The following is a 24,501-nucleotide window of genomic DNA, read 5'->3' on the forward strand; positions in this document are numbered from 1 at the left end:
AAATGAAGTGACACTTGTTCTTCTGAAAATGCAGTGAGCAGATTGTTTTGGGCAAAGTTCAATTGTAGTTAACCCTCCAGATGAACTGTTATGCTCCCATCACTGGCTGTCATTCAGGTCAGTCTGAATTATTAAAGAGAATTGCAGAAGGATAAACATGGTTGGATATTTGAAGAAACATTAAAAAAAATAATAACCAAACCAGAAAAGCAGTGTCTGTAATGGTCTTAATTCACCTTCATTTCATTGTTTTTTAAAGATAAATAGCAGAGATAATGCCAAACTTGGTAATAATTAGTACACATTTGGTCTTTTTTTTTTTTAGCTTGAAGTTACATTAAAAATTCATACATCCTTTATGTCCTTATCTTAGGAGATAAATTCAAAACTGTTATATTAATGCATTCTAGAGTATCTAGGCATATAATTAACTGAACAGTATTTGAAGGAAACACAGTAGAAAAGCATTATATATATCAGTGTTTTGTTTATATTTTAAAGAATTTCATAGTTAATAATCTTAAAAACAGCATTGTGCTATTTTCATATCCATTATATAATAAAAACTTATAAAAGGGCCTTATGTATCTTGTAAATAAAGTGCTTGCTATTATAAATATTAAAGAATAATGTTTATACATTGTCAAAAGGTTATTTTTATCTTGAAAAATAGTGAAATGAAATGGGAAAGAAAAAATGTAAGGTTCTTTATGTTGATTGTTCTGGTGAGATAGAACAAATATAAAAATCTAGCTGACTCTCACAATTGTGAAAAATCCTACCGCAATGGACAAGACTAATCTATAACACCTTTGCTGAAGTGTGAATTAAATCTGATGTCTCAGGATCGGCTGTAGTCAATGTGGATGCCTGCGTACATCTTGGAACTGGCTGTCCAGCTGGCTACTACTGTTAGCAGAGTACTAGCTTTGGCTGGTTAAGTGGATTTTGCTTAAGGTTAAAAAGTCTTTAGGGAAGTGGGTCAAATTGTACAAGGACAGCTTTTCTAATTCCTTGCCTGTGATGTAAAAGGAAGAGTATAATAAGGTTACCTAAAACCCTGCAATATGCAAGATCATTTAGAAATACTAGAATGGGGAATCTCAGGAGAATAAATTAGACCCACAGTTGGATACTGGAAAAGGGCTTTTACTGAAAGAGTAGGCTAGAATCCCAGCCCCTCTCTACTTTTCTCTCATGTTGGGTGACTGGAATGCTCAATTTAAACTATAGAAATACTGACTCTTTAAATGGATACCCTCTAAGACAGTGACATAATGTTCACACATGATGTGGGTTGTTACACTTAAGTCATCTTCTGCGTTTTAGACCACGTTATTCTGAATATTTTAACATGGCCAAGAAACATCAAACTGAGCTAAAAGCCCGAGTAAAAACTTTCAATGCAAACTTTTGAAGTTTATATTTTATTTTATAATGAGATAAATAGTGTTTTAGATACTCAAAAGCTTAAAGAAGTCCTCTCAGCAAACTATAAAATAAACTTTTACATCTCAGCTCCTATTATGAAGTAATTATGTTTTAATGTTTAGAAAAAAATAAGGTATGAAGTTGAAATTTTATATTTTCTAATGAAACTTTTTTTTTTTTTTAGAAGATGGAGTAACATTTTGATGGCTCCCACATTGCTTTAATGTGATATAGGACATAGCTGTCTATACCATGATCCTCTATTGAATAGATCGGGCCCCCTGCTGGCTGAATTCTTTGACTCTCCTGCTAGGTTGCATCAAAGAGCTTGCAAGGGACACAATAAAGTTGCCATCATTTCCATGGGCTATGGCAGCTCAATTATTTTATGTGTGAATATACGGCATGACAGTTGCCATCCTGCACTTTCTATGACACAGTGGACATACTTTCAATCACTTTTCTATGACAGAAATTTGAATAGCATCTAAGAAAGCTAAATATGAGTTGTAGTAAGAAGTCATTCTGGGCTTTTTCAAAATGCACTGCTAACGTTTTAATGATTTATTCATTTTGCCCCTTATTACCTTTGAAATCATCAGAAAGTAATGTTAGTTTTGTGTATACACACACACACACACACACATTACCAAATATATACCAAGTCAACAAATACTATCTATTTGTTATATTTGCATATGTATATGTGTATATATATATATATATATATATATATATATATATGTATATATGTATGTATAGTCTGTACCTTTTCATAAAATCCTTGCCCCATTTTTTTGTTTGTGGTACCGTGTGGAAATGATGTTCTTAGATTTCACAACATGAAACTTCCAGGCTCCAAACTAATGACCTTCTTTCTCAATTCTCATCTTTCCTGATCTCTCTGAAGCAAGTGCTCAATTATTCACCAGACTCATTCTAGAAAGTCTGCCTTTCTACAGCTCTGTGATTTATTACCCTTGGTCCTTTTCTAATCTCCACAATATGGATCTACATGACTCTTTATATATGTGTATAATAAAAATATTCAGCGCCATTCAATAGTATCTGTTGAACATCTGCACCAGTACTTTTCTAGATACTGAGGATAATTGCAAATGTAACCAAGTCCAGTTATTTTTCCCAAACTGCTCCCTGTTTAGGAGATAAACAATAGGAAGAAGTCAAGTCAAGAAAATTTTTTCAAGGCTATAGAGATGAACAGACATCCTCCTCTAAAATTGCTACAGACTCACCCCAACCTGTGGGGATAGAAGATACTTTAAAGAGCAAATAAATTTAAGGTGGAATTTGAAGAATTATTAGGAGATAATTAGACACAGTAAAGGTGAAATGGGTAAATGAATCTGAAATCAGGCAAAATATCATGACAAAGTTCTGAGGGTAAGAGATAAGTCAGATGTAAGCAAGGTGGCAAACATTTTGGTATTGCTGAAACACAAGGGTGCCGGCAGAGATGGAAAGTATTATCTGAATTATCTGAGATCAGGTAGGAGACAGGTAACATAGTATCTAACATATCATCCTAGAAACTTTTTGTCAATGTGTGTCTAGGGAGGTGCTCTTTGGTATGTGTGTGAAGGTTTAGTTTTGAACGTCTTAAAACAAACAATTGACATAGATAGATCTTGGCGATGGAGTTTGAGATATAAACGTAGAGGCTATTATAGTTGTCAATTCAAGAAGTAGTGATGGCCTCTTCCTGAACCAGTTTTGTAAAGCTGAAGAAAGTAACAGACCCCAAAAGTACATAGGATATGAAATTCATGGAAATAGGTTACCTAAGGGAGAGAGAAATCGAGGTGACCCAATTTTCTGATAGGAAATAAGACATGTGGGGAAAACACAGGGCTGTGAAAAAAGTAATGAGTTCAGTTTGGGGCAGTTTGTACTCAGAGGTATTGTGGGACATCCAGGTAGAACTATTAAGCCAACTTGAAATTTGAGTCTAAGTGTCATTGCTAAAGATATGATTTGTGAAATTCATCAATAACAGGTACAGCTAAAAACCAAGAGAGTGGATGAGGTTGCCCACAGAGACTGAAAGTAAAGACTGTGCTAATGTAAGGAGCCTTGGGGAACACAGATGCTTGAAGTAATTTTCAGTTCTTTTATGTCAGGTGCCAATTGTTTATGGTGCCTGGCTTTAAATCACGCCTTTTTACTTGAGCACACCTATGCCTTCCTAATTAAAACAAAACAGAAACAAAAATACTTCCTCAATATATCTTCTCAAGTTTTACCCTATTTATTTCCTTTCCTTAATCTAAACTAATAAGGAAATCTAATCATTTCCTGAATTAATTGCAACATATATTGTCTGTACTTTTTCATCATAAAATCCTTGCCCCGGTTTTGTGTGTGTGGGTACTGTGTGGAAATGATGTTTGTGGAGTTCACAACATGAAATTTCCAGGCTCCAAATTAATGACCTTCATTCTCAATCCTCATCTTCCCTGATCTCTCTGAAGCAAATGCTCTGTTGTTCACAAGACTCATTCTAGAAAGTCTGTCTTTCTACAGTTCTATTATTTATCACCCTATTCTAGTCTCCACAATAAGGGTCTACATGACTGTTTTTCCCAATTTAAAACATGAACTTCCATTGTCACTGTTTTTTCCCATTTTTATTTCCCTTTGGCCCTTTGACATGGAAAATCTTTAAAGTATCTTCAGTAGTGGGAATTGCATTTCGGTAGAATAATAGATACCCCTAGTTGAACCAGCAGAAACAAATCAGGAAAATGTATCTAACTTTACTTGGTAGGAAGTGCAGAGGTAGGATGTGTTTCAGGATGTATTGTTATTAGAAATCAAAAATATCGTAATGGACTCGGCGTCTTTCTTTGGTCTGCCATAATCCCTGCAGTTTCATCACTGGGGGCTGGTAGTAATTTGGTTGTGGCATTATATCCAGGCATTATATCCAGAAAAGAGATTTTATTCCTAGGTTTTCTCTTAAAAGAGGGGATATATTTTTTTCTTTTCCAGACTTCTCTCAGCAGACGTTATATCATATCTTACTGAGTAGAATCAAGTCATGTGCTCATTGCTTAGCCATTGACCGTCCTGAAACAATCATTCCTCCATCCCTGAACCTGTGGTGCAGTCAGCTTCCTCTAAAGGCTGTGTTCACAAGGGTGGGGTGGGGGGGGGGTGGAGGATGGATTATGGATACTTAAGGTTGTTTTAGAAAAGATGAGGATGAGTGCTGGTATTGCAATCAACATTGGTCATTATAGTCCATTCTTAACTGTCCAATATTACCAACAATTTCCAGTTTTTAATGTCTTTTAGTTGAAGCTCCATATTTCTAGTATTATATTTCTGAATACAGTCAATTTCATTTCAAAACTAAGAAAGTTGATTACTATTATCCAAAACCGAAGCCAGCATCTTCCCTACAAAATCAGCTCCCCTGAGCTACTATTCTCCATTAACAAATGCTCCTTTCTTCCTTGCCTAGAATCATGGAAACTTTCCTGACTTAACCACCCTCACATTTGCTCTGTTGATTCTTCCCTTTGTATTTATTGGTCAATCTGCATATTTTCCACACTGTTTTAGGGCTCCAGTAATTCTCACGTGTATTACCAAGGTATTACTAATTGTTGTTTTGGTTTTTGTTTGGTTTTGATTGGTCTTGGTTGTTTTGTTCTGTTTTTGTGCCTCATGTCTACCCACCCTTACCCTATGAAGAACTACAAAATTAATTTCCCTAATGTGTTCTTCTAGTCTGCTTCCTTAAGTCCTCAGAGTTTTTCAGAGAATACCAAATTCCTCAAGCAGGTATTCAAAACTCTAGTCTCAGTTACCTTCTGTTCGTATTGCTGCTACAAATATCCTGTACTGACCTAATTGACCTAATACTTTTTTTTTAAAGTTTATTTATTTATTTTGAGAGAGAGTGCGAGCAAGCAGGGAAGGGGCAGAGAGAGAGAAGGAGAGAGAGAATCTCAAGCAGACCCGCTGCTATCAGTTCATAGCCCAACGCAGGACTTGATCTCAGGAACAGTGAGATCATGACCTGACCCGAAATTAAGAGTCAGATGCTTAACTGACTGAGCCACCCAGGTGCCCCAGTACTGACCTAATACTTAAATGAAGCTGGAGGTTCCCGTGAGTTCAACAAGCTGGATGTACTAACTACATCAGAATTTGCTTAAAAGGTGCAAAACCATCTCATCATTGCCTGTTTCTCAGGCTTTTTTTCTGTTACCCTCTTTCTTAGGATGACTTCTGGGTATAAAAATACTACCATTTTCCCCTGCAGTGTTTGTCTCTATTACCACTTCTATGTGAAGCCTCAACTGAATATAATGGTAAAAATTTTCCCGGTGAATGCTTAGTGATATCTTTCTATGAGACTGCGAATTTGACAACAAGGATGACTCATGTTCCTCCAGGTAAGCTCGACAGCCCTTCTCATGAGGCTGCAGTTAGCAAATATTAGCAACAATCTTTCATGGAATTATGAGAAACATTGGATGTAGAATTAGTTGTTTGGGACAATGAAACAAAAAGCTCAGCCTTAGCTCTAAGCAGTTAAATAGTCATGTATAATGATTTTGCTCTTGAAAACTTCAAGGTCTTCAGAAGTTCAATATCCATAACTTTGGTTTGGGATAAATCAATCAACTTTCTTAGTTTTAAAAATAAACTTGACTGTCAAACTGCTGGGGCATACTGAATTTCCCTTGCATAGTCTTGTCAAACTATTGGGGGTTTTTTGTTTGTTTGTTTTTATTTTTCACAAACAGGAAAAACAAGAAAAGATAAAAACAAACCCTGTTGATTCAGAACTTGTAGGAATACACTTCTTTTCAGCATTTTTTTTTTTACTTTCCAAATAGATTATGGTTATTTTTTCAAAGAGGGAGACTAATATAATAACCTATAGAAAGTGATAAATGTTTCAATCACAGTAACAATTCTAGGCCAAATTAGTTTATCATATATAAACATTAAAAATGATATATGAGAAAGGTGACTGAAATTTATGAAGGCAGATTATGTGTTAGATATGTTTTTCATAATATTTCAGCCCGGAAGGTAGGTGATATAAATCTAATTAATAGAGTTAGAACCATAATTCAGAGACATTAAATAATTTCTCCAAGGTAATATAATCAGCAAAGGGTACAACTCTGATTTAAACACAAATCAATCTGATTACTGAGCCCATGCTCTTTCAACTCTCCCATAATTATAAAAATAAATATATTAAACAATCAAATATAATTCACAATAATACTCAAATACCATTTTTATTTTAATAACAATTTACCTTTTTGTCAATTTGTCTTATACAGAGTAAATTAGTCCATTGACATGCCTTGCTTTATTCCATCATATTGTTGTATGTGGATGAAAAAAATTCAAATTGATGAACATTTTAGCCATTTTTTCTATTTAGTAGAAAAATATATTGGGACATTGTGTCATTCCAAGTATCTTAGGTTATCTCCATTTAAATATATTACCTATGTTCATTATTAATGACAGCGTTTTGTTTTGTCTTCTGAAATGGAGTATATGGATATGTATAAAAATAATTATGGCATAGGCAGCCTAAGGGAAAGAAAATCAGAGATTATACTTTGAGTCTTAGTTTCTGTAGATCTTCTATTCAGGAATAATAAATTATAGAGCAAAATATGCCATAGCTAGAGGAACAGTTCTTTTAAAAAGAAATATGAAATATTTGCAGAGTAAATGCAATCCCATATATTTCTCATACAGTACACCATTTCCAAATTTCCACATATGCTTGCCAAGAACAATGATAATTAATGTTTCATTGAATTCTTTTAGAAATGTTGAATTCCAGGACTGGTTTGGACCATATTTAAACATATATATGCTAGACTAAATTCCAGAGCAAGAGAGAACATTTTATATTTTTGGTTATTTGTGTTAAAAAAGAAAACCCTCAAGTGGAATAGAGATGCAAAATATATTTGATTAAAAAAAATTCACATCATGTTTGCCAGCTGCTCCTTCAGTATTAAAAACAAATGGATATTTTTTCATAGTCCCTCATAACTAGGTAACATTGAACTTTTGGTCTACTCATATTTTACAAATATTGTTCAAGTTTGCCATGCTTTTACCTTAATAGATGTCAATAGCAGGTACAATGTAGTTTGTAGGATATACTTATGGATATATATATATCCATATATATAAATATCCATATACATAAATATCTATATCTATATATATATACATATTCATTTAAGGTGATAGTATAAAACATCAAAATAGTTTACAGAAGACATTTAAACTTAGTTGACTTCTCCCCACCCCCAACTTAGTCATTCCCCATTGCCAGATGTCATTTAGTTATCCCAAGCAATAGAAAAAGATTTATGCATTGACAAGTGGAGAGATGAAACACTGGTTAAAAGAGTCCTGCAAATGATACTTCTGATCCCAGCAGGAGTTATAGGTTTACATTAAAAAAAAAAAAAAAGCAAAGTTTTCCCTGTTAATAACTGTAAATTATATGCTATAGTGTTTTATTCCTTTTTTCTTTTTTCCACTGACTAACTATACCTCACTTTAGGGATTAAATCCCTCAAGTACATGACTGAGACAGATATAATACACTTAATATTTGAGAGACTCTGGAGGTTTTCTTTGAAAAGAAAGGATTTACAAAATTGAAAGCTACATACAATTCACACCCATGCCATGCCCTTCTCCCCAACTCAAATTTACACTTTCTTTTAAAATAAAAGTTCTCAAAAGTATGCCTGGCTTAGGGCAGCCTTTAATTGTTAGAACACTCCTCTCTTCTCTTAGTTTCTATGTAGATAAGAATTATAGCTTAAACTGTGAAGTGTATGCATGTGTTTATTAGAAAGCTATACTCACAAAGGAAGTTGGATATCAATTGTCAATTTCTTGCAAAAATGTAAACTTTAAATTATTATTTTAGATAAATAGGAGCAATTTAGGGAGTTGCGTAGGTGTCTAAATACTCTAAGACACCAACTTCATTTCATGAATTTGGCTTAAACACCAAATTTAGTCAATTAATAGGGAAGTTTATGGTAAAAATATACTCAATACTAAGAAAATAAGATTTGACAATAATTCAGTTGCTATTGCTAAATATATTTCTTTTGGAAAATTATTTTTAAAAGGTATAATTCTATTTGTTTTCCTTCTGTTTGCTTGATGGTATTTCATAGCTAAAAGACTACTAACTTCTCCAAAATTCTAATTCTTACAAAACCTTGCATGTTGATCAATAAATTCAAATAAAGTAACTTATAAAATTTTCAAGAAAATCAGATTTGAAATTACAGTTTGTAGTGAGTTTATTTGAAATAGGATGAGCTTCTTTCTTTCTTTTTTTTTTTTCTTTTTCTTTTTGCAGTAGCAAAAGCACATGATATGGGCAACTCATGGTCTTACACTGTAGAGTTGAAATACCTGTTTCTTTTCCATATTCTAAATATACTAGAAATTTGAGTGGGGGAAATATCCCATAAAACAAAAGAATGTTCAACCTTCTTAATTAGAGTGCTTATAAATAATATGAATTATAGCCATTTGCTTTGAAAGTTGATCCTTACAATTTGATGGAGAATGACACTAGAAAATGACAAACAATATTTTCAACTTTTCTTTTAATCTTTTGAATTCATGTCTCTCCACACAAAAGTAATCTCTTTAATTCACATTTAGACCCTGGACTTAATAACAGTGTGAAGTCCTTTAAGCTCTTACTCAAAAGTTTTGGAAACATACCTTGGAATTTGTTTTCCTTATTAAAAAGTCAGTGTCAGCAGATAATATTTGCTAAATCACTGTTCTCCGCACTGATCAAATAGAGAATAATTTTATATATTTAGTTTTGTGGTTAATATTATTTCCTTGCTACATTCACTCTAAATAATAAGAGAGGCTATATAATTGATAAATTTATTTACAATTGTATGTATAGTGAATCCTGAAATTTTTTGCTCAGTTTAAAATTTCCTGTTTAAATAGCATCAACTCTGTTTAAGTAAAGCAAAACTTTTTGAAAGACTAATGTATTGTCAGCATTTAATATTCTTAGACCATCTTTCAAAGTGTGAATATCCGTTTTATAATGTCCCTTATTTGTTAACGGCCAGTAGAGCTGGAGGTTTCAAAACCCAGCAGAACTGATAAGAGATCTCAATTCTGCACTAAAATTGAGGTTTTACTGTAGGGAAAGCATTTTTTTAAGTTTATTTATTTTGAGGGGGGGCAGGGACAGAGAGAGAAGGAGGGAGGGAATCCCAAGCAGGCTCCATGCTGTCAGCTCAGAGCTCAATGTGGGGCTCAGTCCCACCTGTGAGATCATGACCTGACCTGAAATCAAAAGTCAGATGCTTAACTGACTGAGCTACCCAGGCACCCCAAGGGAAAGCTTGTTTTTAAACTTCAGTCAATAACTTGAGTTGAGCTGGATTGTTTTATTGCCTGAACTATTAATACGGCATGGGGTATGAAGATGATGATAGGAAAGGGGAGAGTTGTCACTATTTTATTTTTATAATTTATATTTACAAGACATTTTCCCAGAGAAATTTACTTAAACCAGTTCTTCAAACCCAGTAGAGTTGTTTAGTAGTTCAAATACATAATTAAAGAAACATAATCGTGAACTTGCCTTATAATCTTCTAATGTCATTATTATGGGGAAGAAATGCTTTCTGTGATTCAAATGATTCAAACAATTAAGCTATAAAAGAAGGGCTAGATCACAAATTTAACAAAGAATTCCATTACATAGCAAATGTTTATCTAAAAGAACTTTTATGAAATATTCAGATATTAGGAAATTCTTATATATAGCCTATGCCTTTTAATTAGCAATAATCGCGCATCGGATAAACCTCATTGGCTACGGTACTGCCACTGCACAAAGCTTAGCCTATGCCTTTTAAATTAGGTTTGGGTATAATTTATATTAAGAAAGAAATATATGGTAGCATATCATCTCATATATGATTATAGATTTCATTATCAACAATAGTTTTTTTTTTAACATTTGACATTTTGACATTCTTGCTTCACCCTTGTCTTTTATACTAGAGCCACAAAAGTGAGATGTCTGCCCTTAGTTGTTCTGTTTTATTGAGACTTTGCTTACGTTACGGCATGGCAAACTATGGTCAGCAGTCTCAATTCTGGCTGCCACCTGTTTTTATAAATACAATTTCACTGAAGCACAGAGACCCATCAATTTATTTTCATATTTTTCATGGCTGCTTTCATACTACAATGTGGCTAATAAAGCCTAAGATATTTACTATCTGACTCTTTACAGAAAAACTTTATCCATCACTACCATAAATAAAACTCATGATCTAATCCTCTAAGTATATTCTTAGATATATTCAATGTGAGCTTCTTGTCAATGCATGACATTCAAGCCCAGAGTCTTGCTGAGCACCCAAACAAAAATCTAATAGCAAATGTTGACCCATGATTTTGTTGTTCTACTATTTTTCTGCTTTTATAGAAATTCATTGGTAAAATAGTAGGGGTATCCAGAGCAAATCAATCTATCCTATTGGAGGAAGTCTGAAAATATCCATAACTGGTACCAGTTACCACTTTCACCTTTCTCCTTTCCTCTTCTCAAGGTCACCGACTCTTCTGCTGCCATGGCCACCTTTTTGTTGCTTGTAGGCCTGTCCATCCCTGGCCTTTGCTCTAGCAGTTGCTTCACATACTACCTTGGCTAACCTCCAAATGTTGAATAAATATCAAGTATAGTGGCCTTTAATACTACTATATGCAACTGCTGCAAAGAACTTCCTAATCCCCTTTATTCCACTCATTTTTTCCAGGGTAATTATCACTTTATGTCAACGTAATAATTTTAACCATTAGGTTTATTGTCTGTCTGTCTGACTAGAATGAAAGTTGAAACAGATATATTTGTTTGTTTTATCAATGATGCCAAGTAGCTAGAAAAATTCTTGGGGCATAATATGTACTTAAGCAAATCTTGGATTTCAAGTGCAGAAGGTCCCTGACTTACGATGATTCAACTTACAATTCTTTGGCTTCATGATGGTTACACTGATATACATTTAGTAGAAACTGTACTTCACAGTTTGAATTTTTATCTATTTCTGGGGTAGCGATATAGTACGATACTCTTTCATGATGTTGGACAGTGGTAGCAGTAAAGCCAGCTCTCGGTTAACTGGTTCACGAGGGTGAACCTCTGATACACTGACAGGAATTCTGTGCCCATACAACCACTGTGCTTTTCATTTTCAGTACAGTATTCAATGAATTGTATAAAATATTCAACACTTCATTATAAAGTAGGCTTTGTGTTAGATAATTCTTGCCCAGTTAGAGGCTAGTGTAAGTGTTCTGAGCATGTTTGAGGCATGGTACTACGATGGTTCGTAGTTTAGGTGTATTAAATGCATTTAGACTTATATGATATTTTCAACTGATAATGGGTTAATTGGGATGTAACTCAATCATAAATTGAGGAAGTTCTGTACTGGAATTAATAAAATTCTGTTTTCTATGTGGACTTAGAAAATACTGTTTCTGATCACTTTGTATGTATAAGATTGACTTAAAGCTCCAAGAAACAAGGAAATAACATCTTTCAGATTGCTGCTGCAGGCACTATTGACAGAATATAATATTACTTTTTTCTTTGCCCTTTTGTTTTGCACGCAGTCAAAATCTCCCTCTGTGCTGACTTCCACACCAGGCTGATTTAGGAAGGGCTGCTGTTTCCCATTGTTCCCTGTTAGGACTCTATGGGCCTCCACAGCAATTCCACTGAAATCTTTGAGGCTGTCCTTCTGTTGCTGAGTACATAGCAGCTGCTTACGTGTCCTGCTGTCATCCATTCTTTACACATTTCTTTCTGTGGAGTTTTACTCCAACAAAGGACATCGGCTTGCTGGTTGAGTGTGCTCTTCTTCTCAACATGCCATTTAATTTCCAGTAAGGTTTGCTAGTGGATGATGAGCTAGCACATGAAGCCAGTTATGGTGTTTGTTTTCAGACTCAGTCTTCAAAAGGCTATAAGGACACTCCTGTGTGAAACTCTGCTAATGATGGTTTACATTTCATCATTTTAGAATTATTTGATTTTATTATTTTAGCATTTGCATCTTCTTTCCCCTTGATGTGTTTAGAAATGTAATCCATCGCTTAGGCTATGTTTACGCGTGCAGTGTTTTCCATCATAATGCTGCCTCTTGCTTTGTTTTTTTTTTTGTATGTGCTGCTCCTTTTAATACTTCAGCATTCAGTTAAAAGTAATCTGCGCAGAGAGCTGTGTCCTGACCACTGGATTGAAAATACAGCTATTTGTTCTGCTGCATGACCACTGCCTATATAGAATTATTATTTTATATGTAGTTTTAAATTGTGTGGATCATTTCTTTCCCACTAACCTGCATGCGCGTAGCCCAGGATTTGTATATGATAATGATCAAAATAAATATTTTTTTAAATAAATGGATGTTTGACAAAATTAATTTACACATGCTATTTGAGAAAATTTATACACCCAGGAAATAATTATTTAACCTACAGGCATAAGGTATTGATTTATTCATAACTCTGGTATATTATATTTACATTGTTCCTTGCAAATCATTTTCAGTCATTTTATATTTTTAAGTTGTTATTTAGAGAGTTGTATGACCTCTAACTTTCAAACATACAGGCACTGACATATACATAGACACACATTTATTATAACATTGTCTATAATATTTAATATTATAGATAGCATTATTTTAGCTATAGTATAATAGATATATTATAGTATTGTCCTTAATATAACTATTGATATTATTTGTTTACCTTATTGAATACCTTTATCCAGAGGTAAAACATAAAATATGCGGTGTTACAAAGTTACAATTTTAGTTTTCCACTGGAAAGAACTCAAGTAGTAGTATAACTAGCCTCAGAAGAAACTGTCATATTTATATCTACCTAGCCTACCTAACTAGGAAGATCAACTCTGACTCTTTGCAGACCTCTGTGATCAGTATGTATAGTGACTGATACAAACAAAAATATCTCCGGGTATTTACCTGGTGAGAAGCTGAATTAATTCCTAGAGCTGCTGTAACTACAAATTGGGCAACTTAAAACAACAGAAAATATTCTCTCACCAGTTCTTGAGACTAGCAGTGTGAAATCAATGTATTGGCAGGGCCCTGCTCCCTCTGAAAATTCTAGGGAAGACTCTTTAATTGCCTCTTCCTAGCTTCAGGCATTTGCTTGCAATTTTTCGCGTTCCTTAGCTTATAGCTGTGTCACTGCCAATTTCTGCCTTGGTCTTCACCTGGCCTTCTTTCCTGTGAGTGTTTCTTCTCATAGGCAGGTTGTAAGGACATCACTCATTAGATTGGGCCCACCTTATCCAATATTAAGACAATCCCTCCTCTTAAATAATTACATCTGCCTAGACCCTATTTCCAAAGAAGGTTACATTCTGAAGTTCCAGTATGTATTAATACTAATGGAAGGGGGATGCTATTAATTTGGGGGGACTCAATCTTTCCTGTGGCCCCCAAATTTACATCCATCCCACATGCAAAATACATTCACCCCATTCCAGTGTTCTCAAAAATCTTAGTTCATTCTAGCATCCGCTCTAAGTTGAAACCTCATTTAAATATCATAGACTCCAGAAATTTAACATTTCATCATTTAAACCAAATATGAATGAGATTCTGGATATGATGTATCTAGAAGCAAAATCTTCTTCATCTATGTACCTGTGAAACTAAAAAATAAGTCATCTGTTTCCAAAATACAATGGTGGACTGGCATAGAATAGACATTCTCATTCTCATAGGGAGAAGATGGAAGGAATAAAGGGGTCATCTGTCCCAAGCAAGTTTGAATCCCAGCAGAGAAAATTCCATTATGTTTCAAGTCCTGAAAATACACCTTTGTGGCTTGATACACCATTCTCTATGCCCACAGATGTCAGCCCTGTTTTATGTTCCCTTCCTCATCAATTCCACATCAACCCTATCCCTTTCTCAATGAAATCCTACTTATCTTTTAGTCGTGGTTTACTTATTACTTAAATTTCTTTTTTTTTTCTTTTTTTTTTCAATGTTTATTTATTTTTGGGACAGAGAGAGACAGAGCATGAACGGGCGAGGGGCAGAGAGAGAGGGAGACACAGAATCGGAAACAGGCTCCAGGCTCTGAGCCATCAGCCCAGAGCCTGACGCGGGGCTCGAACTCACGGACCGCGAGATCGTGACCTGGCTGAAGTCGGACGCTTAACCGACTGTGCCACCCAGGCGCCCCACTTAAATTTCTTAAGTAGATGAGATCTCTTTCTTATAAATGTCCATATTAACACTTATCTGCACTGTATTAGTGAGGGTTCTCTGGAGAAGCAAAACCAATAAGAGACATATTCATTTCTTAAATATTCTTCTACTTTATGCCTGTTTTTATTTGTTTGTTTGTTTATTTATTTATTTATTTATTTATTTATTTTAATGTTTATTTTTGAGACAGAGAGAGACAGAGCATGAACGGGGGAGGGTCAGAGAGAGGGAGACACAGAATCCGAAGCAGGCTCCAGGCTCCGAGCTGTCAGCACAGAGCTCAACATGGGGCTCGAACTCACGGACTGTGAGATCATGACTTGAGCTGAGAAGTCCCACAATCTGTCATTTATGAACTGGAGACCCAGGAAAGGTGGTGGGATAAATTCCAGTCTGAGTCCAGAGGCCTGAAAACCAGGTGAGCCAGCTGTGTAAGATCTAGTCCAAGAACAAGAGAAGATCCATCTCTCAGTTCAAGCAGCCAGGAAGATAGAGGGAATTCATTTGGCTCTTATGGGCCCTCAGTGGGTTGGATGATGCCCACCCACACTGGGGAGGGCTCTCTGCCTTACTTAGTCCCCCAATCCAAAGGTTCATTTATCTCTTCTGGAAATACCCCCACAAACACCCCCAGAAACGATGTTTAACCAGATGTCTGACATCCCTTGGTCCATTCAAGTTGACACATAAAATTCATCATCACATGCACCTTTGCTTACCAGTACTTATTACAATTAAGTGATTTCTGAAAAAATTTATTAATGTTTGTGTCTCCAAGTCGGATAAAAATGATGAGAGCAAAACCAATATAAGTCTTTTTGCTGTTAGATCCCTAATGCATATATCCATGTGTGGCATACTAAGATCTCAAGAAATACTTATTGAATTAATGAATAAAAGCAGAATTGGGGGGCGCCTGGGCGGCTCCATTGGTTAAGCGTGTGACTTCGGCTCAGGTCATGATCTCTTGGTTTGTGGGTTCGAGCCCCACGTCGGGCTCTGTGCTGACAGCTCAGAGCCTGGAGCCTGCTTCAGATTCTGTGTCTCCCTCTCTGTCTAGCCCTCCCCTGCTCACACTCTGTCTCTCTCAAAAATAAATAAAATGTTAAAAAAAAAAAAGCAGAATTGGAATTCTATCTTCAAAGAAGACAACATGACTTTCCCACCTTGGGAGTTAAGATAATGTCATGAACAAAATGCCTCATTCCATGTTAAAATTCCAAAGAGTCATTAAGAATACTGATTGAATGGAAACCAACTCTTAGGCTTTTGATAATTTCAAGATTTGGATGGAACTGAGGAATTCTAAATTATTAAAATATCTTTTAGAAATTGATTAAAATTTAAATTTTTTTCAGCATTAATAAGGAGACTGTACTTTGCTTTATCTTAATTTTTGTTAGTATTATAATATTCTTAGAGTAGGTGCATCTCCAAAATTATAATTGTCATAAATGAAAAAGTGTAACAAAATTCTCTCTGTTTTTAAGTAACTTTTTATCTAAGGCTAAATTTCCCAAAACAGGTATTGTAGAGAACATTAATCCTTCAGAGTTACAGTTGGAAAAAAATGGGGAATCCCAGGCCAAATACTTTTGGGAAATACTGCATTCAGTATTCTCCCTCACACGTTCACTTTCATTAAGCACACCAGTGTTACTCAGGTAACAACTCTGAGTGTTCTACAGAAAAGATATTTTATTTTCTGAAGAAAATACCCCTCTGAAGACTTTTATTTTAGTAATTTTTGTAAGCATCCTTGATGCACCATTATCTCATAAAATACATTTTGGGGAATGTATCAAGTAAAATGTGATATGGCTTTTATTATGTAATTAATTCCTGTTCTCATTTAGGGTCAGTTAGGTAAAATGGTGCCCTTGCTTTTCAAGAAATAGCATCTGGTTTCTTGATATATCCCTTCATTTGCTGAAATTATTATTTAGGGGAAAGTATAATAGAAAGAACTGCAGAGGTCAGGAATTAAGTAATATTTGCTGCTTTGGTCATGTGGACGTTATGAGACCTACCACACTCTAAAAGCCAGGTCCTAAGAGTGAGGACTCATTGGACAACTGGGTAACCTGTTTCTTGCACCCCTCTTCTCTATGTCAGAGTTCTTCTGCCTGAGGTGAATGTGGTAGCAGGAAGAAATTACTGTAAGGATATGTATCAGGATATATACCAGGCAGTTTTGTTTCTTGTGTCTACCTCAGGATTCAGGATTTGAGATGGAAGTTTGGGAAGTTGTTGTGACTCAGGAATTTTCTTTTTTCTTTTTTTCCCTGTGGCATATGTTTTATTATTTCTTCTCATTTATTATTTTATTGAAGCATAGTTGACATACAATATTATATTAGTTTCAGGTGTATAACACAGTGATTCAGTAATTCCATACATTACTCTGTGCTCACCACAGTAAGTATAGTCCTCAGATGTCACCAGAAAACATTATTACAGTATTACTATATTCCCTATGCTATGCTTTTCATCCCTGTGAATTATTTATTTCATAGCTGGAAGTTTGTACCTCTTACTCCCTTTCACCTATTTTGGTCGTCTTCCACCGCTCTGACAACCACCAGTTTGTTCTCTGTATGATTCTGTTTCTCATTTTTTTGTTTGCTTGTTTGTTTTGTTTTTAGATTCTACCTATAAGTGAATCATATGGTATTCATCTTCTATGGCTGACTTACTTCACTGAGCATAATACTCTCTAGGTCATCCATGTTGTGGCAGTTGGCAAGAGCTCATTCTTTTTAGTGGCTGAGTAATATTTCTCTCTGTGTCACATCTTCTTTCTTTTATTATTATTATTATTATCATTTTTTTCTCAAGTTAGTTAACATACAGTGTAGTCTTAGCTTCAGGAGTGGAACCCAGTGATTCATTTCTTACATATGACACACAGTACTCATCTCAACAAGTGCCCTCCCCAGTACCCGTCATCCATTTAGCCCACCTCGTCACCCCCACCCCACCCCTATCAACCCTCAGTTTGTTCTCTGTATTTAAGAGTCTTTTATGGTTTGATTCAGAATTTTCTAATATGATGAACACTGGCAGAAGATACCTAAACACACTTAAATTCCTAGGTTCGCCCTCGGCCCCATCTCCTGGATACCTTTAATCCCAATGTATTAAAGGTACATTCTCCAGACGAGCACAGTGCTACAAAGAAAGGCACTCTAAGGTCATTTAACAACACTGAAAACAATATAAAGTGTGGACTCATTTAATATCCAAAAAACGATGAAATCGACTTTATTAGTAATACCACTTTACAGAAGAGTCAACTAAACCTAGAGTTTAAATCACTGGTCCTAGGTCACAGTTACTAAGTGAAACAGATGGGATTTGAACCCAGGTCAACTGGCTCCTTGGAGCTACTCCTAATTGCTGCATCATATAACCCTAATGTTCATTGGAAAATGTTGCTTTGTTGAAGCCAGCTTAGTTCGCATCTAGTATAATATGAATATATCTCCATATTAGCACAATGTTAAAGATTTTTGTTTCATGTTTTAGGTGTGCTGATATTCAGTTGAGGATTTAAATTCAATTGTAGCACAACGTATAAATCAATGAACTTCAATTACTTTTATAGATTTTGATAAAAGACTCTCAATTTTTACATGTAAATATTTATAAAATTCTCTTAATTTTCTTCCAATCATGAGGATATAACTTTTCTTAAGCAATTAACATATTCAGTCATTATGAGTGACTCAAATGTTCTCTTTATGTTTTTTTACACTTTAGATTTCTTTATATTTTATGTGTTCTCTCCTGATCGCTATAATGATTGTTCTATCACTGTTACATTTGTAAAAGAAATTGGTTTTATTAAAAGGTACATCATTAAAAATAAACTCAAAAACAGGAGTAGACTAGAAGAAAATTTAACAATGAAAAAATTTGGTCATTTACCAAATATGAAATAATATTTCAAATATATATTTACCAAATATAAATAATATTTTCAAAACTTGCTTTAATATGTTCTAACACATTTTTCTTCAGAAAGAGAGGTTTACTTATGTAGCCTTGAAAGGGCTAAGACCTTTGGAAGGCATTTTAAACCGTTTTAAATGCTTCAAAACAGCATTTCATTAAAAAAATGAAACTCTGTAATGTCTCCTACCATTTCTTCTCATCTTCTGCCTGGGTTTGTTTTTTGTCAGAGAATGTAAGGATATTTGCAGTGTATAAGCAAACAGGATGAAGAGAAATCAGATTCTTTCTAAGACATAGGTAGGAATAAAATGGAATAACACACGGAGCAGAAGGTGAGTGGTAACTAAACAGGGCAGTGCATGAAGTTAGCTTATTTTACGAAATGTTATTTTTGTAAAAGTTATAGTAGATAATGGCAAAACCTTCAAGCAATTTAAGACGATGAGCATCATTGTAATTTTCTTTGTAACTCCATTAAAAGAAGATGTCTGTGTACTTGAATTGGAAGTGAATGAGGGTTGACTCAAAGCATATAATTAATTATCCTTGGTTATTTTACACTGTGGCTAATTCAGATGTTACTCTCTCGGGCAGAGAGGGAGAAAGTTGATTTATTCAGTCTGGAATCCTGTTCTCATTTCAAAGGAAAGGCTTGGGCACCACTGACTGACACATGCAAGTCACAGCCCTGCTGTTCTCCCTGCTAGCCAGGAAGCAGACGAGCAAAGAAAGGACGTTTCTAAATGAAGCATTAAAAGTCCTTCATGTTGGAGGAAGGTATATTAAAAGAAAAGACTTCATAAGGAGATACTGCTTTTTAGTCAATTAAGTTTTTAAAAATAACATCATGAAGGCTGTCCTGGTATGTTCACACAACACAGAATCAATCATTGTTTGATTTCTACTTGAGCTTTGACTTACATTTTAATTAATGTTTTTGAAAACTTCAAAATAAATAATAATAATTAAAAGCTGAGAGTAAATGGGAACCAAGCACAGACTTAAAATTTTATATATAATGGCTACAATGCTAACAGTTTCTGAGATGATCCTGAGTTTAAGTTTGAGAAAAGGACAACAGACAAACTGATAGGATTTTATTTTAAAACAGTGTGATTCCATTAGGCTACAAGTATATTTTGTTGGTTATTTTAACTGGTTGGAAGCTCTCTCTGTTACTGGTCTCATTTCGCATTGGCCTCCAACAAAGTTTCTGCCAAATGTTTATGATAATGGAAAGCATACATGAAGTTCCTAATAGCTAGGATGTGCTTGCTGATGTAGTTCAGAAAAATTATGAAGTTAATTATTTGTGGTAGGCTAATGTAACCTTGTCCATTTTTCCTAGGATGCACTTAAATGCCAAAAGAAACAAGTCACTTGCCCAAGGCCACACAAGTCAGTAACATGGGGTGGTGTTCAAACACCCTCTCAAGAGGGATTAAAATTCACAACTTCTGACACCTAGTCTATGAGGCCACACCAATTTCAAACTGCCCCCATTAGATTAACTTTCTTCTTTCTGAAAACACATGTTTCCTAATGCTGTTGCTGCTGAAAGATATGTCTGTTCATGTGGCTAATCTTCACTGCTTAGGAAGAAATAATAAGAAAGGATCACCCATCTCCAAGTTCACTGCATTCTCAAAACTTTAAAGGGATATTTCGACTTTCTAAAATCTCCAAATTTGATTTTTTAACATGTGTGGTCTAGCATGTCTCTGTTTTTTTATTATTTTTAAGCCGCCAAATTTTATTACATAATCAATATGCTTGAAAGTGAGGAAATTGAATGTATTTTCAAGATAGCAGACAATTAGACAATTATAAATTATATTGATGACACATTAAAAGAGAAGGCCTAACTGTGCTGACTTTTCAAGAAAAAAATTTTCGTCTATAACTTTAGCACTTTAGCTATAGCAGTAAATCAGCTGAGATTGAAAATTTACAGTGTTCTTTGAGGAAGGTGAAATTTATTATTAGCTTTTATATACTCCATTATTTTCACAAAGTGCTATAAAATAATTTTACAAGTTATTCTTCTCAACCTTCCTGTGTTGTGGTAAATGATATAATTTTTCTTATTTACAAGTTAGGGAAAAAAAAAGAAATCTTGAGGTCAAAGCAAGGTTTTTTGTATCTTGTATACAGGGACGCAGGATAAACCTATATTACTTAGAATTGAAAAAATGATAGTTTCATGGCATGACTGTTTCTAGTGTCCGACTCTTTAAAACATCACAATCTAATTCAAATATTATTTTGTAACACTACTGTCCAATAATGTCTTTTTTATGTATTTAGCGTTTATTGTATGCGAGATGCAGTTTAATGTGATAACTATTTAATATTCACAACAATCCCATGAGGAAGATTTATTTTATATATTTTACAGAGAATGAGGTACAGAGAATTTAAATGACCTTCCCACATCCAAGAAGGAGTTTAGAGAAGTAGTTCTAAAAATGTGGACCCCAGACCAGCAGCATCAGCACCAATGGGGAGCATAAGTGTAAATATGATACTGTAGGTCAAGTATACTTCAAATAAATTTTTTTAAAAAATTAAAAAAGAAAGAAATGTAAATTCTCTGGTCCCACTCAAGACCAACTGAATTAGAGGGGCGCCTGGGTGGCTCAGTTGGTTGAGCATCCAACTTCGGCTCGGGTTATGATCTCATGGCTTGTGAGTTCGAGCCCCGCGTCGGGCTCTGTGCTGACAGCTCAGAGCCTGGAGCCTCTTCAGTCTGTGTCTTTCTCTCTCTCTCTCTGCCCCTCCCCCACCCACACTCTGTCTCTGTCTCTCAAAAATAAATAAACATTAAAAAAATTTTTTAAAGACCATCTGAATTAGAAACTGTGTATAGGGCCCAGCAATATGTGTTAAACAGGTGAATATGATGTGTGCTGTAGTCTGAGAACCACTGGTTTAGAACATAGATTCTAGAGATAAACTGCCTGGCTTTGAATGACAAGATTCTCAGTTATGAGCTACGGGATTTCACATCACTGGTTTCTCAGTGCCTGAGTTGAGGCAGCTTTAGATTGTGAGTGATAATAATGGTACCTCTTTGACGAGGGTGTCAGGAGCACTAAAAGTGTGTATAGAGAAGACCTGAGACAGCCAGCATATCTTCTGTGAGTGCCGATTGCAACTCAGTTTTATTATCCATGGGACTGGAATTAAATATTATATAAGGATCCATTAATATTAAATATTAAATCATTCTTCATAGTATTCAACAGTAAACGGTTATTATGTGAGATCTCATATTGTCATTATTATTGTTGCTGTTAGTACTATTATTAATCATTATCCTTGCTAGTCATTATTTGACTTGGAGAAGACGGAGTTATTGGTTTGCCTTTGACCTTAGACTCTGGAATCCTTTTCCACCGCCCTTTTGACAGGACTCCTGTCCACTGCCTTCTCGTTTGTGCCTGTCTGTCTTTGGCCAGCTGTTGGTCCACCTGTTCTTTATGACTAACAGTGTTAGCCATGTGGACAGCTTCTCCTGATGTACAGCGAACCTGACCTTCACTACTGTCTTATTTCTATAAGAGACACGATAGTGTGTTGAATTTTGTAGCTCGAGTATGAATTCAGTCTACCGTAACCATTTTAAATGTGTGCCCCTCTTTTTAATGTCTTTCCTTTTAGTGGAAGTTAATAAAAGTTATACTTATGGATTTGTACTTTATCAGATTTTGTCTGTGCCTCATGGTTATAACTTTCTGAATAAATTCAATGTCAACTTTCAAACATTATTCCCTACAAAATTTCCCTTGTATGTCATTGTTCTTCTCCCATTTCTTTCTGATAAAAAAAAATGTGCTTAGATTTAAGAAAAAAACAAGCAAACAAAAAACTATGGTCCTTCACCAAATATTTCTCAAGTTGCAGCAATAATGCTTTAAAAAAACAAGAAGGAAAATTAATATGAAAAGATTAATGCCCTCCCTTTTACAAAGTTGTAACTTTTGTGTACACAAATATAGATTTTTCTCACCACATATTATCTCCATATTGACATTATTATATTCTCTGCTTCAGCACTGAGACAAGAAAAATCTGTTTGTTTTTTATTGGCCAGGGACCATGAAACCCAATAATATTGAGGAAGGAGCATTTTCCAAAGTCACTCTATCACCTTTTGTATCTCCTGCAAGACACAAGTTAAGAAAAGAAACAAACAACAGTAAGGAGAGCCCTTAGAAATAGCAATCTAGGATACTGTTTTTAAAAATCCAAAATAAGATTATTTTTCTGAAGGATACAGTGAAGTTGGATATATTTTTGAATAATGTGCATAGTAAAATTTTACTTTTCTAGGGTTAAAATTCCAAAAGTTCAGATTTTTCATGGGGAAGCTAAGTGACATTCTTTGGTCACTTGGCTTTCTTTGGTCTTCAGTGTCGTTGGACCTGATCACCTCTAAGATATTTTATTATTATCATTTTTTTAAGGATTATTTATTTAGTTTGAGAGACAGAGAGAGAGAAAGCATGAACAGGGAAGGGGCAGAGAGAGAGGATCCCAAACCGGCTCCGCACTGTCAGTGCTGAGCCCTACGCGGGACTTGATCCCATGAACTTGAGATCAGGACCTGAGCTGAGATCAAGGATCAGATGCTTAAATGACTGAGCAACCAAATTGGCCCACCTCTAAGATACTTTAGATCTTGATTTATATTCAAGGAAGAGGAGGAAGAGGATCAAGAAAAAAAAAAAAAAGAAAAGAAAAGAAGGAAGAAGAAATGACCAGAAATATAAAGAAAGAAAATGCTGTCAAACAAGTCAGTTTCTATTTACTATTACATCAGTACCATTACCAATTTTTGGCCATAATCTTAAAAAATAAAAATAAAATTTCTAATTATAATTTTTACTTAGATTTAAATAAAAATTTCTTACTACGTCATAGAATTTAGTCCTATGTTTAGTCCTAACATCTGTGGTTATATTGACAGACTGCCATAAAATTATACCAGCATTTAAACTAAAACACTATATTTTACAAATAATGCAGTGTCTTTGAACTTTTACAAGTGTCAAAGAATTTTAATCCACTGATACTTGTTAAGAAGTAGAAAATAAGGCTTATTCTGTGCCGGATTTTTAAGTATCCATGTGTACTTGAAATAAATGGAATCATATTTCTCACTCTTCTAGATGTACGTCAGAATTGCTTGTTCAATACCTTAAAATCATTCCTACTTAGTGTAGCTGATCCTGGTACTTGATCCATATTTATATTTACTCTTTTTCTCTTTGTTTATATTCATAATCCATCATGTTTAAAAATAACCATGGAGCACATGGGATGTTGGAATATTATCAGGTGAATGAAGGGAATTACTTTTCACACCCTGGTAATAGAGTTTTTAAAGTAAACCTGTAAATCTGGGACATATTTAATGAATTAATATTCTCTGACAGTCAATATAAAAGGCTTAATAAATTACACATCTCTTGCTTAAAATAAATTCTGGCTTTAATATTCTTTACAAAATAATAATCTTCATCAATTTGGTATGTGTTTATTAATGGAAATGAATGTTTTTGTCTGTGGAAGGGGTTTATTAGGCCAGAAATAAATTTATCATTGGAAGATATATTTTCAGCTTATTCAAGTAATTTCTGTAAGTGCTATGAGCCAAAAGATTTTCTTACTCCACTCTTAGCTCTCCCCATGTTCTCTTAAAGATTTTGCTTTGTCTTTCCAAGTCTCACTTTGCTGATGTGTTAAC

At 34.7% G+C, this 24,501-nt stretch overlaps 1 protein-coding gene and 1 pseudogene across 3 annotated transcripts in view; one reads left to right on the forward strand and one right to left on the reverse strand.

The window, feature by feature from the left end:
• EPHA3 (EPH receptor A3) overlaps positions 1-24,501 on the forward strand; it is a 353,357-nt gene that overhangs the window by 133,614 nt on the left and 195,242 nt on the right. The gene's annotated exons all lie outside the window — the stretch shown is intronic.
• On the reverse strand, positions 10,213-10,365 carry LOC113604818 (uncharacterized; annotated as a pseudogene).

The sequence above is a fragment of the Acinonyx jubatus genome, chromosome C2 (genome assembly GCF_027475565.1).
Source record: "Acinonyx jubatus isolate Ajub_Pintada_27869175 chromosome C2, VMU_Ajub_asm_v1.0, whole genome shotgun sequence".
Classification (NCBI taxonomy): domain Eukaryota; kingdom Metazoa; phylum Chordata; class Mammalia; order Carnivora; family Felidae; genus Acinonyx; species Acinonyx jubatus.